This window comes from Trachypithecus francoisi, unplaced genomic scaffold (genome assembly GCF_009764315.1).
Source record: "Trachypithecus francoisi isolate TF-2019V2 unplaced genomic scaffold, Tfra_2.0 Lachesis_group17, whole genome shotgun sequence".
In the NCBI taxonomy this organism is placed as follows: Eukaryota; Metazoa; Chordata; class Mammalia; order Primates; family Cercopithecidae; genus Trachypithecus; species Trachypithecus francoisi.
The window spans coordinates 74,292,270-74,307,548 of record NW_022681462.1 but is presented as its reverse complement, the minus strand read 5'-3'; positions in this window follow the sequence as shown (position 1 = coordinate 74,307,548).

The following is a 15,279-nucleotide window of genomic DNA, read 5'->3' as shown; positions in this document are numbered from 1 at the left end:
TCTGGGTGAAGGTTGCATTTACAACCTTCACCACACTTTGGGGCTCTGGAAATATGCTGGAAATATCTCCCTCCCTCCCTCCCTCCCTCCCTCCTTCCTTCCTTCCTTCCTTCCCACAATATATAGTTGGGTCTTATATTTTTATACAGTCTGACATGTCTGCCTTCTAATTGTGTTGTTTGGACTATTTATATTTTAGGAGAACATTTATTTAAGATTGGAGGATTGTAGTTACTTCTTCCTCAAGTGTTTGATGATATTTACCAGTGAATTTCAGTTTTGATTTTTCTCTTTTGTTTGTCTACCTTATATTTCATTGATTTCCACATTTAGTTTTTTATTTTCTCCTTTCTACTTACTTTGAGTTTATTTTTCTCTTGTTTTACTAGCTTCTTAAAATGAACCTTAGATTATTAATTTTAACTTTGATTTTTCTCTAGTGTAAGCATCTCAAGATACATATTTTCCTTTAAGGGTTGCTTTAGTTGCAACACACAAAGTTTATTTTAAAAATTAATTTATATTTTTATGGTATTTTTCTTTATATTAAAAGTAACATATAATTGTACATATTTATAGGGTTCACAGTGGTGTTTTGATATATATATATAATGTATAGTGATTAGATCAGGGTAATTGGCATATTCATTATCTCGATCATTTATGATTTCTTTATGTTGGGAACATACAATATCTTCCTTCTAGCGATTTGAATTTATGAATTATTAACTTTGGTCATTCTACAGTGCTATAGAACACTATAACTTATTCCTTCTATCTAGCTGTAATTTTGTATCCTCTAACAAATCTCTCCCTATAACCCCCTTATCTCTACGCTTCCCAGCCTCTAGTATCTTCTGTTCTACTTTTTATTTCTATGAGATCAACATTTTTTAGCCTTCACATATGAGTGAGAATATGCAGTGTTTAACTTTCTGTTCTGGCTCATTTCACTTAATGTAATGTCCTCCAGTTTCAACCATGTTGCCGTGAATGACAGGATTTTTTTAAATGTCCGAATAGTATTCCATTGTGTGTATATACCACGTTGTAAAAACTCATTTCTCTGTTGTTAGACACCTAGGTTGATTTCACATATTGGCTCTTGTGAACAGTGCTGCAACAAACGTGGGGATGCAGATGTGTCATCGAGACACTGATTTTCTGTTCTTCGGATAAATGGCCAGCAGTGGTACTGCTGGATCTTATGGAAGTTCTATTGGCAGTTTTTTGAGGAGCCTCTGTGCTGTTCTCCATTGTAACCATACTACTTCACATTCCTACCGAGAGTGTGTAAGTGTTCCCTTTTCGCATTTGTTATTGTTTGTCTTTTTGATAATAGCCATCCTAACTGGGGTGAGATGATACCTTATTGTGGTTTTGATTTGCATTTTCCTGGTGATTAATGATATTGAGCATTTTTTTCATGTATTTGTTGGCTATTTGTATGTCTTTTTTTTTTTTTTTTGGAGAAATGTCTGTTCATATTATTTACCCATTTAAAAATCAGATTGTTTTTTGCTGTTGAGATGTTTGCATTTCTTGTGCATTCTGGATATTAATCACCAAGTTGATGGAGAGTTTGCAAATATTTTCTCCCATTCTGTAGATTGCCTCTTCACTCTGATTGGTTCTTTTGCTGTGCAAAAACTTTTTAGTTTGATATAATCTCATTTGTTTGTTGTTGCTTTTGTTGCCTGTGACTTTTGGTCTTATTTATAAAATCTTTTCTCAGACCAATGTCTTGAAGCATTTCCCCTATGTTTTCTTCTGATAGTTTATAGTATGGGGTCTTAAGTTCAGGTCTTTGATCCATTTTGAGTTGATTTTTCTATAGGGAAAGAGGTGGGGGGTCTAGTTTCATTCTTTTGCCAGTATATATTTAGTTTTTTCAGAACCATTTATTGAAGAGACTGTCCTTTCTCCATTGTGTGTTCTTGATTCCTTTGGCAAAAATCAGTTGGCTATAGATTTAGGGACTAATTTCTGGCCACCCACGAAGTTTAATTTGTTGTATTTCCATTATTCAGGTAAAAATATTTCTATTTGCTTTTGTAATGTTTTCCTTTTACTCATGTTTCACTTAGAATTACATTGTTTAATTTTCAAATGTTTATGGATATTCCAGATATAATTTTGTTACTGATTTCTAATATAATTCTATTTTAGTTAGAATATGTATTCTGTATTTTTTCAATCATTTGAAATTAAGGTATGTTTTCTGACCCAACATATGGTCTATCTTGTGCACATCAAAAGAATGCAATTGCTTTGAGTAGTGGTCTATAAAATTTCAATTAATTTCATTTAGTATTTTAAAATTGTTTAATAGTGCATTTCACATCATCAGGATCCTTTGATTTTTGTTAAAACTTTATGACATGCTCCTCTTTGTTTTTACTATTATTCCTTTTCTTGAAGCACTTTTTGTCTAATTTTTAAATATAATCAATCTGTTTATAAAAAGATGTCCATCTGCAAGTTAGAAAGAGAGCCCTCCCTGGAGACTGAGTTGGTCAGCACGTTTTTCTTGGACTTTACAGCCTCCAGAATTGTGAGAAATAAATGTCTGTTACCTTAGTTACCCAGTGTATGGTATCTGTAATAGCAATCTTAAGTGACTAAGACATACTTCTTTGTATATGATGTAAGACTCTTTGATATGGTGTGCCTGTGTCACCACCCAAATCTCCTCTTGAACTGTAGTTCCCATAATCCCCTTGTGTTGTGAGAGGGACCCAGTGGGAGGTAATTGAATCATGGGTAGTTACCTCCATGCTGTTCTTGTGATACAGAGTGAGTTCTCATGAGACCTGATAGTTTTATAAGTGGCATCCCTCTACCCCCGGTCTTTGCTCTGCACTTCTCCTTGCTGCCACTATGTGAAGAAGGACATGTTTGCTTCCCCTTCTGCTATGATTGTGAGTTTCCTGAGGCCTCACCAGCCATGCTGAACCATGAGTCAATTAAACCTCTTTCCTTTATGAATTACCCAGTCTCAGGTGTGTCTTTATTAGCAGCATGAGAATGGACTAATATACCCTTACACTACAGTGATTCCATTTACTTCTTTCCTATAATTGCTCCTGTAGTGGTCACATGTTTACTTCTGCATGTTTAAAACCCACAAGTCACTGCCATTGTTTTTGCTTTAAACAGTTTTTCAAACAAATTTTTAAAATGAGAAAAGAGTTTAAAAATATTTTTTCACGTATTTACCATTTTCAGTGCTCTTTATTCTGCATACTTTTTTTTTTGTTTTATTTTTTTTTTTGTAAAATACCAGTTAGTAAGTATTTTAGGCTTTGTGGGCAATACAGTCTGTGTCATAATGACTCGTCTATGCTCATGTGAGTAAAATAAGCCATAGGCAATTTATAAACAATTGAGCATGGCTGAGTTTCAATAAAACTTTATTTGTAAATACCAAACTTCAAATTTCATATATTTTCACTAAACTTTGAAATTTACATAATTTTCAAAATATTATTCTTTTGATTTTTCTAATTATTCCAATATGTTGGAACTATCTTACCCTATGGACCACATAAAAGATGGCTGGATTTGGTTTAGAGTTTATAATTTGCTGACTTCTGCTATAGATCCATGTTTATATCTGGTATTAAGCCACCATCCTGTAATAGTTCTTTAGTGTGGATCTACTAATGACAGTTTTTTGGTTGTTGTTTGTCTGAAAATCAACTTATTTCTCCCTCACTTTTGAACAATATTTTCACGGGCTATAGGATTCTAGGTTGACAGGTTTTTGTTTTTCAGCACTTAAAAAATGTTGTTCTGTTGTTTTCTGGTGAGTCATATCTCTGTGCTCTGTTTCCTCCGCCACAAAATGAAGTCTTTGGTTTCCACAGCTGCACCTTGGAAAGGTAGAATACTTTTTGCAAATGCAAAAATCACCTCATATGTTTCTCTTCTCTTATGAGCAGCCTACATTACCTATTGTCTAGTATCTAAAAACAGTTACTTTACATAGTTTGTTTAGTTATCTATTTATTTGTATCATGAGAATATATCCTACACCTGTGATTTTTGTCATGGACAGATCCAGAAATCTTTTGTATATGTTTAAAATATAAGTGGTGATTAGCTTATGTTGTATTTATACAAAGTCATATTTGAATCCCAATGAATGTTTAATATTTAAATTTCACTTTGTCTTTTCAGAATCTTTAAAAATGTAAGTCCTAGACCATTGGATTATGAGGCCATAGCAAAGGGTTACCTTAGGCCATGAAACTTGAGTGTTATAACATCAACCAATCAACATTTATTGAGCATCACCTACGTACCAGATGCTGGTAGATCTCAGAATTGTTGCTCATGCAAGCTCAATATTATATAATAAATCTTGACATCCTAATACCACTTTTTGAAGAAAAGTTGAATAATGTCACAAAAACAAACAAGATTCCATAATTCTAAAGCACTGGGATCTGAACTCTCTACAAAAAATGAATTTTTTCTAAAATAATTACTGAGAACTGAATTTTAGTCCTAAATCTGTTCGAATGATACTACGCAGTTCACGTAATCCTTCTAAGCCTTAACTTTCCTTTTCCATAGCATGAAGCTGTTATGCTCAATGATCTTTAAAGTTCCCTTTCATATCTAAAATTTGTGATTTTCTGTATGTCCTTGTGTGACTTGTACTTTCTTCTGCCTTATTCAATTAGGACATAAATAGAAAAGCGTAACATTTTTGAGATTCTGCATTCTGAAGGCGGTCTTGATTATTTAAAATAGGAAATGTTAGAGTACACTTAAGTTGCAAAAAAATGATTTTCTAAACATAATAGCTAGTTACTTACATATATGCTTTTATGTGTCTTCTGAGTCATATCCACTCTCAGTAGCTGCTGACAAAACAAGATTTTACTGCTGAAAGAGCAGCAGATCTAATATTGCTGCAAAAGAGCAGGCTGAATTTTATTTTGCCTTGGGTCATCAATAAAATTCTAGTCATGCTCTGATCCTACACTCTTTATTGTTCCCCATGACATATCATAGGTAAAAGAAAGCTTTGCTTTTGCAGGAATTGCAAAACTTTAAGTGAAGAACTGGAAAACACCTAAAAGGTCACACATAAGTCTTAGAGAGCTTGGAAAACATTCTCCCGGACTTAGGGATACATGCAAATGGGTGTGTCTTTGTTGGGTAATGCTGACAGCTGTAACATATAGACCTACATATAAAATGGCTTGCAGCAATAAGAATTTGTTTCTTGTGCTTGTAGCTGTCTCTGGCAGGTGAGCATGTCAGCAGTGAGGTTTTCTTGTGGTCATTCAGGAATGCCCGTCGATGGAGGCTCTGTCATTATTCAGGGCCTTCAGCAGATGAGGACTGTGCCAATATAACACCTCGTTTCCATGGCTGCTGTAGTCATATCCATCCCACTGAATTAGAAGGGGAAAAGAGCATGGATAAATTTTTGAGATATTTTTATGGACCAGTCTTTAATCCTGTTGACTTCATCTATCTGAAAGCAAAATGGACACATCTTAGAACCAGGGAAAGAAGCCAAGTCTGTAGGACTCCAGAACTCATGTTCTTAACTACTTTTTTACATTTTTTTGTGTAATCTTGAAGTATCTGTCCAACTCTGGAACTCTACAAAATAATCTTTTATTATAACTCAATCTTGAAATGAACTTACACTGATGGAGAGCAATTAAATTTTATTTGTATGTTTCCAATAATTTTCCTGATTTTTCCATAGAGACCCCATTTCTGTCTTTCCACTCAGCTCTAGAAACTAGATGTGAGAGCAGAGCTCCCACTTTGCTGACTTGGAGATCTATGCTTGCCCTGGGAAATGAAAAGAACGTGGATGGGCACGCAATCCAAAATCATCAGCTGCTTCTTTCTTGGGGCCGCAAGGTTCATATATGTCAAGGAAGAAGACTTTTAAAACTCTCTAAGTTAATCCATAGCCCTTTTATATGAAAAGGGTCTTTCACCTCTTTTTCTTCTGAATCAAAGAGGCTGACAAGATTTCTTTATTTACAATAGTATTTACTGGCCAATAACCTTAAGTTTTATGTAAAAATTCACTTTGCACAGGTGTCTGCTTTAAGGTAAAAAAATCTCAATAAGTGTTAGTGTTCCATTTTTAAGTCCCCAGAAGTATTTCTGTATTCTTCAATGTATGCAACTCAATTTCCAGATGTGCCCCTTGAGGCTGTTCTGCTTTTCGTTATTTTTCTGGGCAGCCATCTCATAATTCTGATCAACGGAACGCATAATTTCAACTGTCCAGAGACTATACTACATTTATATGGTATTGCTAAGATGAAAGACACTTTCCGTCAGCCAAAAAATGCAGGCAGACTTGCCAAATGTCTTGCTTCTTTTAAAAACATGTTCATCTGATATTGTTTGGGTATGTGTCTCCTCAAAATATCATTGTGAAATTCGATTCCCAATGTTGGAGATTGGGGGTCTAAGGAAAGGTGTTTTGGTCATGGGGGCGAATCCCTCATGAATGTCTTGGTGCCATCCTCGTGGAAATGAGTAAGTTCTTGCTATATTAGTTCCCTAGAAAAATGATTGTTAAAAAGGGTCTAGAACTACCCGCCCACCACTTCTGCTCTCTCATTGTGTGACTTCTGAACATGCCACCTCCCCTTTGCCTTCCACCAGGAATGGCAGCAGCCTGAAATCCTTCCCAGAAGCAGCTGCTGGTACTGTGTGTCTTGCACAGCCTGCAGAACTGTAAGCAAAATAAACTCCTTTCCTTTATAAATTGCCCAGCCTCAGATATATATATATATATATATATATATATATATAGTTTGTTTGTTTGTTTGTTTGTTTTTTGAGGTGGAGTCTTCCTCTATCACCCAGGCTGCAGTGCAGTGGCGCAGTCTCAGCTCACTGCCACCTCCGCCTCCTGGGTTCAAACAATCCTCCTGCCTCAGCCTCCTGAGTAGCTGGGATTACAGGCGCCCGGCTACTTTTTTGTATTTTTAGTAGAGATGGGGTTTCACTATGTTCACCAGGCTAGTCTTGAACTCCTGACCTCAAGTGATCCGCCTGCCCCTGCCTCCCAAAATGCTGGGATTCCAGGTGTGAGCCACACACCCACCCAGATATTTCTTTATAGCAACACGAATGGACTAAGACAGAAAATGGGTACTGAGGAGTAGAGTGTGACTATATTACCCAGCACTTTGGGAGGCCAAGGCAACTGAATTGCTTGAGCCCAGGAGTTCAAGACCAGCCTGGGCAACATGATGAAACCCCGTCTCCACTAAAAAACCAAAAATCATCTGGGTATGGCTGTGCATATGCCTGTAGTCCCATCTGCTTAGGAGACTGAGGTGACCTTCTTGATCCTAGAAGGTCAAGGCTATAGTGAGCCATGATTGCACCATTGCCCTCCAGCCTGGGCAACAGAGTGAGACTCTGCCTCAAAACAAACAAACAAAACAACAACAACAACAACAACACCTCGTTAGTTCTGTTTGTGATTAATCATATTTATTCATTTGTATGTGTTGAATCAACCTTGTATCCCAGGGATAAAACCTGCTTGATTGTGATGGATAAGCTTTTTTTTTTTTTTTTCTTTTGAGATGGAGTCCCACTCTTTTGCCCAGGCTGGAGTGTAGTGGCATGATCTCGGTTCTCTGCAACCTCTGCCTCCCAGGTTGAAGTGATTCTCCTGCCTCGGCCTCCTGAGTAGCTGGGACTATAGGCGTGTACCACCACACCCAGGCAATTTTTGTATTTTTAGTGGAGACAGGGTTTCACCACGTTGGCCAGGATGATCTCGATCTCTTTACCTTGTGAAAAGCCCACCTCAGCCTCCCAGAGTGCTGGGATTACAGGTGTGATCCACTGCACCTGGCTTAGATAAGCTTTTTGACGTGCTGCTGGATATCGTTAAGACAAAAATACCATTTGACCCAGCAGTCCCGTTACTGGGTATATACTCAAAGGAATATAAATTATTCCATTATGAAGACACCTGCACACATATGTTCATTGCAGCACTATTCACAATAGCAAAGACATGGAATCAACCGAAGTGCCCATTAATGATAGACTGGATAAAGAAAATGTGGTATATATACCCCATGGAATACTATGCAGCCATAAAAAAGAACTAGATCATGTTCTTTGTAGGAACATGGATGAATCTGGAAGCCAACTAATGCAGGAACAGAAAACCAAATACCACATGTTCTCACTTATAAGTGGGAGCTAAATGATGAGAACACATGGACACATGGAGGGGAACAATAGCCACTGGGGCCTGTGGGAGGGTGGAGGGTGGGAGCACGGAGAGGATCAAGAAAAATAACTAATGGGTACTAGGCTTAATACCTGGGTGATGAAATAATCTGTACAGCAAATCCCCATGACACAAGTTTACCTCTGTAACAAATCTGCACATGTACCCCTGAACTTAAAAGTTAAAAAAAAACTGCATCCCTTTTCCTGATTCTGTACACATATGCACACAAGTGCACATGTGTAAACACCCTACACACACACACTTTGTAATTGAGCAAATATTTCTCTGTAGGGCTTATCATTTATGATACCCACAGAGTTGCAGTAAAAGTTAATGTCTATGATAATCTCAGAGATGAGCTCCATTTTATATCATTAGCATAGGAATATCAATAGAAAAATCCTGTCTTTGTACAGGTGTACTTGTTAGCCAGCAGTGTGTTATGCCATAATTTATCCTCCTGAGGGACAATATTTAAGGCCTAGGGAGTTGTATACAGCCACCAAATTTCACTAAGGTGAATCCAAAGGGCCCTGCTACTTAACATCTTCGTAAACCAGTTTAAGTTCCCAATGACACTGAGCTTTAATTGCTCCTTTACAAAATTGGGAGAATAGGATTACATAACACTTAGGTGCTTTTGCAGATTCTGAAATCTCTGATTTTAGGATCTGTAAAATCAGATCAGATTAGACCAACCATAGAGTTGGTCTGATTGTAAACTCATGTCAATGCCCTTGAAATTAGGTAACAGATTATGTCCAAAAACAACCCACTGCAAGAATAAATTAATAGAACTAGAAATAATTTCTACTAGTCTGAGTGAATTTTTTTAAACTGCAATAAGAAGATGTCTGTGATTGTATAAGATCTGAAAAAGTTTGTAGTCTTTGAATGAAAAAATATATAAAAAATATATAAAAATGAAAGGTCATGCTTATTAGTGTGTGATTAATACAAATAATATAGTGCTTAGAGCACCTCTATCCAATAGATTATTGGACAGCACCTCTGTCCAATAATCTGCAATGGAAATAAGGAAATGTATAACTGCACCATCTAGTATGGCAGCCAGTAGCCACTATGTGGCCATTAAGAATTTGCAGTGTGACTAGTGAGACTAAAGAACTGAGAATTTTTAATGTTATTTGTTTACTAAAATAGCCACATGTAGGTGGTGGCTACCTTTCTGGAGAGCACAGTTGTGGAGAATGTGGTATGTTCATTGAATTAGAAGCTTCTTTAGGGCAGGAAATCTGTCTTGTTTATCTTGGTATGCACTTAGAAAAATCAACAGAGGACATATAGTAGTAGCTCAATAAATTATTGTGACAGTAAAGATCATTCCTTGAAAAAAATGATACATGCTCAAGATATTTGGAAAACACTACCTCCTGTATCACTTTTTTGGAGATTCCTAATGCATGTTAACATATATGCTTTGAGATATCATCTAATAAATAGATCTATTTTGTTTTCAGTCTACATCTTTTAAGCTTATCATTACAAATTCCTTTGTGTGTGTGTGTGTGTGTGTGTGTGTGTGTTTGTATAAAAGAGAGGAAGAGAGAAAAGAAGGAAGTGGGGAGAGAGATAAGGAGACAGAGGAGAGAAAAACATCCCGTTGAATATAAGCCTGCAGAACACAATGTGGAAAGCAGCTTATTTATCGGGAGACCTGATTTGGTTGGTAGACAACATGACCACCTATTAGATGTATGAGCTCATCCCTGTCAGGCGCCTGGATTCTGCTCTCAAATTTAACACAAATGAAAAATATTGATGGACTAAAGGGCTTTGGAGCAGAAACCAGAGGGTAAGCATCCAGGTAACTTGGATGTATGATCCTTAAAGACTGAGAACCCTCTGTGGAATTGAGAAAGGAGGCTTGTAATCTGGGACTCCACATGAGGACTCTTCATGAGATGAGTGACTCTCCCTTGAGAAATACTCACTGTTTCTGGATATTGAATGCAATGTTTGTTCATATTTTTAAAAGTCTTTTAGGGATCATTTATTTAGAACTCTCCCCTGTTTCTTTTTGGAAGGACATCAATTTTGAATCTGAATTTGCTATTTAAGGTACTAGGACTTCCCCCCATAAAGACTTTCGATATTTATATTAAAACAAAATTTTAAAAAACATCAAGCCTTTATCCCTAGGTTATCCATGATTGAAATTTTGGTTGGAGTTGAATAACATTTAACAGAAAATTAGAAATAGTTAAAGTCTAATTCAAGCAGCAAGAAGGAAAAGATCAACGTTTCTTGTTTATCTAGCTTTGTATCTTCTTGCGAGTCAATGCATAAAAGTGTGAGTGGAGCTGGTGGAAACTACCTGGTATAACACTTTTTTTTTTCCAGAGAGTAAAAATACTCAGTTACCTCTTGGTTTATGAGGCAATGAAGTATTCCAGCACATAAATATTGACGCTGAGACCCATGGGATGTAGGAGTGCTGAACACATTTGCAAGACATAAAGACCGAAGGTAAATGAAGTTACATCTCTTCCTATAAAATGCAATCTGTCCCTCAATGGATTTTATGATCCTGTTGTTTTTGTTTCCTCCGTCTTTATAATTGGAGACATCCTGCCGGCCTGTTGAAAACACCACTAGTATTTCTTTCTGAAAGTTAGCCAACCTACTAATTATCCTTAAAATTCTGATTAGGTGTTTGCAGCTAAAATTAACACATCAGAGAATGGCAGAATTTTTGAGGAAAAAACTGAGAACAAGAAAATGACTAAATAAAGGCATTTAAAAAACAATCTCTAAGAAGAATATTCTGAAATGAAATAGATTTTTTTAGTGGAAAAGATTGTGTTGCTTTTTACTTGCCTTGGAGCAGCAATAATCATAATTTTGCATATTGAATACAGCTGCTCTAACATTTACTTAGTTTTTATTCAGATGGATTGGGGCAGGGGGAGGAGATATCGTATTAAACATTCTGTTATAATTTTTGTTAGAAAGTTGCATAAAACAAGTTCTGGACACAGTGCATTGAATCCCAAGGATTTCTGGGGTAAACATGCATTTCCTGATTAGACCCTGCTTTTCAACACAAGAATTCCCCAGTAAGCTATGAAGCTTTAGAAATATGGCACAAGTATACATATGTAACAAACCTGCACGTTATGCACATGTACCCTAGAACTTAAAGTATAATAATAATAATAATAAAAGAAAAAAAAGAAATCTTATTTTATGGCCAGTTGTGGTGGTTCACGTCTGTAATCCCAGCACTTTGGGAGGCTGAGGTGGGCGGATCACGAGGTCAGGAGATCGAGACCATCCTGGCTAACCTGGTGATACCCCGTCTCCAATAAAACATACAAAAAATTAGACGAGTGTGGTGGTGGGTGCCTGTAGTCCCAGCTACTTGGGAGACGGAGGCAGGAGAATGGTGTGAACCCAGGCGGCAGAGGTTGCAGTGAGCAGAGATCATGCCACTGCACTCCAGCCTGGGTGACAGAGTGAGACCCCATCTCAAAAAAAAAAAAAAAAAGGAAATTTTATTTTACTTGCATGTATCTCTAATTCCCCAACCAGATCATAATATCTTTAAGAAAAAAAATAATTAATATATTCAATTTAGAAACATTTATCTTTGTCCTGATCCATCCCAGGTGTTGTTCTAGGCATTGAATCCAGCAATGAACATTACAGTTGTAGTCTTTGCTCTGAGAGCTTATATTCTACTATTAGGGAAGAGACAGATAGTGAGCAAGTGGAGCAAGTGAAACAAGTGTGTTTTAGATACTCATGAGTGCTAAAAAATCAATGAAGAAGGTGATGTGATAAGAATGAACGTAGTCTGGGAAGGCCCTTCTGGGAATAGAACTTGAGAGCTGAGACCCAGGATTAGGAAAGATTCTGACTCAGAAGAAGACAGATTGAAGTAAGAGAAATAATAAGCACAAAGGCCTTAGAGTGGGAGAGTGTGAGCTTTTGAGAACAGAAAGATGACCAGTCCAATGTGACTGGAGTAGAGAATCCACTGGGAGTGTTGATCCAGATCACTTACGACCTCACAGACCAGGTAAACACTGCCATGACCTCACCTACATTGTCCTACTTGGCAAAACCACAACTCTGACTTAAATTCCAACTCTCTTTACTCAACCATACCAGCTGACCTCAAATCAAATTCATGACACGGATCCTAAATTGGCCTTTAATGCAGCCTGGCAGTCATGGCAGTCATGCTACATTTCTTTAGTCCAATTACTCTCTCATTCCTTTAGATGAGGGTTTCATTTCTATCATCCAGGCTGGAGTGCAGTGGCATGATCTCAGCTCACTGCAACCTCCGCCTCCTGGGCTCAAGCGATTCTCGTGCTTCAGCTCCCCATTAGCTGGAATTACAGGTGTGTACCACCATGCCCAGCTAATTTTTGTATTTTTAGTAGCGACAGTGTTTTGCCATGTTGTCCAGGCTGGTCTCTAACTCCTGGCCTCAAGTGATCCACCTGCCTTGGCCTCACAAAATGCTGGGATTACAGGCACGAGCCACCATGCGTGGCCCCTTTAGATAATATTTCATACCTTTCCTTCTCTTCTCAAACCTTGCACATCTTCATTCTGAGATTAAGACCTTGCTTCTTACTTTACTGGGAAAATTGAATTGAAGCAATCAGAAGAGAACATCTCATACTCCATGACTACATCTACTCATCTACCAGCATCTACATGGACATATACTAACTTGTGCATTTTTACTGTGAATGTAGTGTCCACACTCTTCTAGAAAACCAGTGTTTCCATATGTGCAGTAGATGTCAGCTTCTCTCACCTTCTCAAGGACTCTGCTATAATTTTTCTTCTTTTTCTTAGTTTATAATTATTTCCTCTTTACCAGATCATTTCCAATAGTATTCAAAAATGCATATATTTTTCTCACTTAAAAAAAACAGGCCAACCGCAGTGGCTCATGCCTATAATCCCAGCACTGTGGAACCCCAAGGTGGGTGGATCACCGGAGGTCAGGAGTTCAAGACCAGCCTGGTCAATATAGTGAAACCCCATCTCTACAAAAATAGAAAAATTAGCTGGGCATGATGGCAGGTGCCTGTAATCCCAGCTACTTGGGAGGCTGAGGCAGGAGAATCGCTTGAACCCAGGAGGCGGAGGTTGCAGTGAGCAAAGATGGTGCCATTGCACTCCAGTCTGGGCGACAGAGCAAGACTGTCTCAAAAAAAAAAAAAAGCAACAACACTTCCTTCACCCTATTTGTTTGGCTTACCTTTTCAACAAAATTCTAAAAGAGTCATCTATCTGCCTTTGTTGACTCAATTCTTTTATTTGTAATCTAAGAATCTATACCAATCAAGCTTTTGTGCTTACCACTCTACCAAACTACTCTTACAAAAGTTGCTAATGACCTACACTGCTAAATCCAATGGCTATTTGTCAGCCTTCATGTTAATTCACAACATCTGGCAGTAGATGATACTCTTATCTTTGTTTCACTTTCTTTTCTTGGCTTATAGTGTATAAGAATCTTGTTTTTTCCTCTCACCTTACTGGTCACTCTTTTTAGTTTTGTTTGCTGAGTCATCCTTTTCTGATTTTTGTTTATTTGTTTTCTTGAGGAATTACTTACATACAGCAGAGTGTATATATCTTAAGTATTAAGATGCTACTTGTGTAATCACCACCTACATTAAAATGTAGAACATTTACCACATTCCAGGTGTCTCTCTTGTGTTCCTTCCTAGGCAGTACAAAGTATACCTGCTATTCTTACCACTGTCATAGTGGCCTAATTTTGCCTGTTCTTGAACACAATAGGAAGAGAAAAATTTAGTATGTGTTCTTATTGTCTGATTTCTTTCACTCAACATTATGTCAGTGAGATTTATACTTGTTTCATGCATCAGTAGTTCTTTCTTGTTCATTGCTGGGTAGTATTCCATTGTAGGAATATACTGCAAGTCACGTATCCATTCTACTGTTGATAGATATTTGTGGATTTTTCTTTTCAGTTTTTGGATACTGCAAATAAAAATGCTATAAACATTCTTATAGATGTCTTTTGTTGAATATAGCATTTATTAATGTTGGGGTTTTTTTCCTAGGAATGGAATAGTGGGGTCATAAATTAAATGTATATTCAAGTTTTATAGGTGCTGTCTAACATTTTTCCAAAGTGGCTGTACCAATTTGTTCTCCTATCAACAATTTAAGAGAGTTCCAATTGTTCCACATGCTCACAAATGTTTCATATTTCTATTCCTTTAAATTATAGATATTTTGATTTTTAATTCTCGAGTACTCCTAGGCTCCTGTCCTATTCTCTATCTGAACTTACTGTTGTGATGATCTCATCTGCCTCATGACTTAAAAACTGTGCATGAACATGCGGTTAACTCACAGATTAACATTAAAATCAGTCTGAACTCCAGATGACTGTCTACCTGACATCTCTGCTTAGATGTTAAATAAATGTCAAACTTAACATACTCAAAACCAAACTCCTAATATTCCTCCCCACATGTGTTCCATCTTCAGCCTTCCTCATTTCAGTTGATTGCCACTCCGTTCATCCACTTGCTTGTGCCAACAGCTTTGGGAGTATTCTCAATGTTTGTGCTTGGTACTGTGCAAACAATTGCTCAGGAAATATATTGGCTTTACCTTCAAAATATATCCAGATTGTACGTATTTCTCCATACCTGCATCTGCCATCATCCCAAACACAGCAGCCAGAGTTACACTCTTTATTCACAAGTCAGAACATATCATTCCTATTCTCAACATTTTCCTCAAAGTAAAAGCCAAAGTTCTTACAGTGAGCTGGGTGTGGTGGCTAGTGCCTGTAGTTCCAGGTTCTCAGGAGGTTCAGGCAGGAGGATGACTGGAGCCCACCCACGAGTTAGAAGCCGTAGTAAGCTATGATTGAGCATCACTGCACTTCAACCTGGGTGAGATAGCAAGACCCCATCTCCAAATACCACCACCAACAACAAAAAACAAAGTTGTTATGATGATTTACAAGGTCCTATATCATCTATTTC